General features: G+C 49.9%; 1 long non-coding RNA gene across 1 annotated transcript; it reads left to right on the top strand.

The window, feature by feature from the left end:
- Nucleotides 1-1240: 1240 nt before the first annotated feature.
- Nucleotides 1241-2350, top strand: LOC121843192. Its single transcript, XR_006081467.1, has 4 exons — nucleotides 1241-1271; nucleotides 1898-1977; nucleotides 2131-2202; nucleotides 2301-2350. It is a non-coding gene; the product is annotated as an uncharacterized LOC121843192 (long non-coding RNA).
- The last annotated feature ends 2935 nt before the right edge of the window (nucleotides 2351-5285 follow it).

The following is a 5285-nucleotide window of genomic DNA, read 5'->3' as shown; positions in this document are numbered from 1 at the left end:
ATACAGAGTAACAGAGTAACTGTTATCTAACTGTTACTAACTGTATCTAGATACTGTTACTCTGTTATATATACCTGTTACTCTGTATCTAACAGTTTGTAAACTGGGGTTACAGGTTACACTGTTACTCTGTATCTACCTGTTACTCTGTATCTAGGTAACGGGTACTCTGTTACCCTGATCTACCTGTTACTGGGGTATCTACCTGTTACTCTGTATCTACCTGTTACCTGTTGGGCATACTGCCTTTGCCTCTACCTGTTACTCTGTTACTCTGTATCTACCTGTTACTCTGTATCTGTTACCTGTTATCTACCTGTTACTCTGTATCTACCTGTTACTCTGTCTACCTGTTATATATCTACCTGTTACCTGTTACTCTGTATCTACTCTGTTACTCTGTTACCTGTATCTACCTGTTACTGTATCTACCTGTTACTCTGTATCTACCTGTTACTGTTATGTATCTACCTGTTACTCTGTATCTACCTGTTACTCTGTTACCCTATATCTACCTGTTACTCTGTTACCTGTTACTCTGTATCTACCTGTTACTCTGTATCTACCTGTTACTCTGTATCTACCTGTTACTCTGTATCTACCTGTTCTACTCTGTATCTACCTGTTACTCTGTTACTCTGTATCTACCTGTTACTCTGTTCTACTGTGTGTCTGTTACTCTGTATCTACCTGTTACTCTGTTACCCTATATCTATCTGTTACTCTGTATCTACCTGTTACTCTGTTACTCCTACCTGTTACCCTATATCTGATGTTACCCTATATCTACCTGTTACTCTGTATCTACCTGATGAATCTACCTGTTACTCTGTTACTCTGCCTCTACCTGTTACCCTATATCTACCTGTTACTCTGTATCTACCTGTTACTCTGTATCTACCTGTTACTCTGTATCTACCTGTTACTCTGTATCTACCTGTTTGTGTGTTAGTATATATTTACTTGTGTAATGCTTGTCTGTGTGTGTGTTTAAAGTTTGTCCGTGTGCCTAACGTGTGTGTGTGTGTGTGTCTACTCTAGTCTCCAGGCGGTGCGGGATCTGATCCCTCTCTTCCTGATGAAGGCCGGGGACTTTAGCTCCGCCCCTCTCCTCCTTCTTCTATCCGCCCCTGGGGTCTGCTGCCCTGTCTGCCGCCTAACGCCTCTTCACCCTCTACCTCACGCATCATCACCACGGCACCGCGCCCAGCGCCACCGCTGCCATTGCAACGCAGCCCTCTCTCCCGACACTCCCTGGGAGGAGGTCAAAGGTTAGATATATATACACACATCTAGCTATCTCCTGTCTGATATACACACACACACACATCTAGCTATCTCCTGTCTGATATACACACACTTGTCCTGTCTTCCTCCATCTCTCCTCTCTCTTGTCCTGTCCTCCTCCCTCTTTCTGTTCCTGTCCTCCTCCCTCTCTCTCTCTCTTGTCCTGTCCTCCCTCTCTCTTGTCCTCCTCCCTCTCCTCCTCTCTTGTCTTGTCCTCCTCCCTCTCTCTCTTCTCTCTGTTCCTGTCCTCCTCCATCTCTCCTCCCCTCTCTGGTCTTGTCCTCCTCCCTCTATCCTCTCTCTGTTCCTGTCCTCCTCCATCTCTCCTCTCTCTGTTCCTGTCCTCCTCCCTCCCTCCTCTCTCTTGTCTTGTCCTCCTCCCTCTCTCCTCTCTCTTGTCCTGTCCTCCTCCATCTCCTCTCTGTTCCTGTCCTCCTCCCTCTATCCTCTCTCTGTTCCTGTCCTCCTCCATCTCTCCTCTCTCTGTTCCTGTCCTCCTCCATCTCTCCTCTCTCTTGTCTTGTCATCCTCCCTCTCTCCTCTCTCTTGTCCTGTCCTGTCCTCCTCCATCTCTCCTCTCTCTCCTCCTCTCTCTCTCTTCTTCTTCTAGGTGCTGTGGTTCCCAGGCAGGTCGAGGTGGTGAAGTTTGGCCTGAGGGTTCTGAAGAGCAACATGGCTGTCTACAAGGACGTGAGTCTCACAACCTTGAGTCTAGAACTCTGAACTTCAGAGCGCTGAAACTCAGACCTCTGTAACTCAGAGCGCTGAAACTCAGACCGCTGAAACTCAGAAATGGGCAGTCATTCAACCTGTGTGGACATAATGTGTGTATCTGTGTTTCAGTCTCAGAGTTGGGCATACTTTCTCCACGTGCTCAAATCTCCTGCTGGTCCTCCTGACACTGCCTTTCTGACGGTACACACCACACACACACACACACACACACACACACGCTTGTCTTTCTCTGGGCTGTTGTTGTTGTTGTTGTTGTTTCAGCATTGTGTGTTTTGTAGGAGGCGAGAAACGTTACCATGGAGATCCTGCTGAACCAGGGATCTCTGGGCACCTCATCCAGATCCCACGGACCTTCCTGATGGTGTGCACACCACACACACACACACACACACACACACACACACACACACACACACACACTCACATTGCTCACACCAGACACACACTCACACACACACACACACACACATTATACACACACACACACACACGCACACATTATACACACACACACACACATTATACACACTGTGGATTTAGATGTTTAGATGGGGGGTACACTGTGGATTTAGATGTTTAGATGGGGGGTACACTGTGGATTTAGATGTTCAGATGGGGGGTTACACTGTGGATTTAGATGTTCAGATGGGGGAGAGACACTGTGGATTTAGATGTTTAGATGGGGGGAGAGACACTGTGGATTTAGATGTTTAGATGGGGGAGAGACACTGTGGATTTAGATGTTTAGAGGGGGAGAGAGACACTGTGGATTTAGATGTTCAGATGGGGGAGAGACACTGTGGATTTAGATGTTTAGATGGGGGAGACACTGTGGATTTAGATGTTTAGATGGGGGAGACACTGTGGATTTAGATGTTTAGATGGGGGAGACATTGTGGATTTAGATGTTTAGATGGGGGGAGAGACACTGTGGATTTAGATGTTTAGATGGGGGAGAGACACTGTGGATTTAGATGTTTAGATGGGGGGAGACACTGTGGATTTAGATGTTTAGATGGGGAGGAGACACTGGATTTAGATGTTTAGATGGGGAGGAGACACTGGATTTAGATGTTTAGATGGGGAGGAGACACTGGATTTAGATGTTTAGATGGGGGGAGACACTGTGGATTTAGATGTTTAGATGGGGGAGGAGACACTGGATTTAGATGTTTAGATGGGGGGGGAGACACTGTGGATTTAGATGTTTAGATGGGGGAGGAGACACTGGATTTAGATGTTTAGATGGGGGGAGACACTGTGGATTTAGATGTTTAGATGGGGGAGACACTGTGGATTTAGATGTTTAGATGGGGGGGAGACACTGTGGATTTAGATGTTTAGATGGGGGGAGACACTGTGGATTTAGATGTTTAGATGGGGGAGACACTGTGAATTTAGATGTTCAGATGTGGTGTGATGTAGTTAATGGAGATGGAGGTGGGTTCTAGTGGATTTAGATGTGATTGAGAACCACTCTAGGCAACCATAGACTTACCTAGACAACTCTACTATACCACAATCCCGAGACAAAACACACCACATAAAATAACCCATGTCACCCTGGCCTGACCAAAATAATAAGGAAAACACAAAATACTAAGACCAGGCGTTCTATTATAAAGGCTGTCATGGTAACAAGCATTCTATTATAAAGGCTGTCATGGTAACAAGCATTCTATTATAAAGGCTGTCATGGTGACAAGCGTTCTATTATAAAGGCTGTCATGGTAACAAGCATTCTATTATAAAGGCTGTCATGGTGACAAGCATTCTATTATAAAGGCTGTCATGGTGACAAGCATTCTAGGTGTATCCAGACCAGGCCCTGTTGCTGTTGGTAACTTGTGTGTGTTTATCTAGGTGTATCCAGACCAGGCCCTGTTGCTGTTGGTAACTCAGGGTCTGGCGCTACGGATCCTCCACGAACCTTTGACCCCCGCTCTACCCGTCCTCAACTATTACAAGGTACACCTCTCCTCTGTCCCCGCTCTCTCCTCTGTCCTCCTCTCTCTCCTCTGTCCTCCTCTCTCTCCTCTGTCCTCCGCTCTCTCCTCTGTCCTCCTCTCTCTCCTCTGTCCTCCGCTCTCTCCTCTGTCCTCCGCTCTCTCCTCTGTCCTCCTCTCTCTCCTCTGTCCTCCTCTCTCCCTCTGTCCTCCTCTCTCTCCTCTGTCCTCCTCTCTCCTCTGTCCTCCGCTCTCTCCTCTGTCCTCCACTCTCTCCTCTGTCCTCCTCTCTCTCCTCCTGTCTCTCCTCTGTCCCCGCTCCTCTGTCCCCCGCTCTCTCCTCTGTCCCCGCTCTCCCTCTGTCCCCGCTCTCTCCTCTGTCCCCGCTCTCTCCTCTGTCCCCGCTCTCTCCTCTGTCCTCCTCTCTCTCCTCTGTCCCCCGCTCTCTCCTCTGTCCCCGCTCTCTCCTCTGTCCCCTCTCTCTCTCCTCTTTCCCCCCTGCTCTCTCCTCTGTCCTCCTCTCTCCCTCTGTCCCCCGCTCTCTCTCTGTCCTCCTCTCTCTCCTCTTTCCCCGCTCTCTCCTCTGTCCTCCTCTCTCTCCTCTGTCCCCCGCTCTCTCCTCTGTCCTCCTCTCTCTCCTCTGTCCCCGCTCTCTCCTCTGTCCTCCTCTCTCTCCTCTTTCCCCGCTCTCTCCTCTGTCCTCCTCTCTCTCCTCTGTCCCCGCTCTCTCCTCTTTCCCCCGCTCTCTCCTCTGTCCTCCTCTCTCTCCTCTGTCCCCGCTCTCTCCTCTGTCCCCGCTCTCTCCTCTTTCCCCCGCTCTCTCCTCTGTCCTCCTCTCTCTCCTCTGTCCTCCTCTCTCTCCTCTGTCCCCGCTCTCTCCTCTTTCCCCGCTCTCTCCTCTGTCCTCCTCTCTCTCCTCTGTCCCCCGCTCTCTCCTCTTTCCCCCGCTCTCTCCTCTGTCCTCCTCTCTCTCCTCTGTCCTCCTCTCTCTCCTCTGTCCCCCCGCTCTCTCCTCTGTCCCCCCGCTCTCTCCTCTTTTCCCCCGCTCTCTCCTCTGTCCTCCTCTCTCTCCTCTTTCCTCCACTCTCTCCTCTGTCCTCCGCTCTCTCCTCTGTCCTCCGCTCTCTCCTCTGTCCTCCTCTCTCTCCTCTGTCCTCCGCTCTCTCCTCTGTCATCCTCTCTCTCCTCTGACCTCCTCTCTCTCCTCTGTCCTCCTCTCTCTCCTCTTTTTCCCCCTCTCTCTCCTCTGTCCTCCTCTCTCTCCTCTGACCTCCGCTCTCTCTCTGTCCTCCGCTCTCTCCTCTGTCCTCCGCTCTC

This window comes from Oncorhynchus tshawytscha, unplaced genomic scaffold (genome assembly GCF_018296145.1).
Source record: "Oncorhynchus tshawytscha isolate Ot180627B unplaced genomic scaffold, Otsh_v2.0 Un_contig_1518_pilon_pilon, whole genome shotgun sequence".
NCBI lineage: Eukaryota > Metazoa > Chordata > Actinopteri > Salmoniformes > Salmonidae > Oncorhynchus > Oncorhynchus tshawytscha.
Note: the sequence above shows the minus strand (reverse complement) of the source record. Positions and strands in the feature narration are given on the sequence as shown.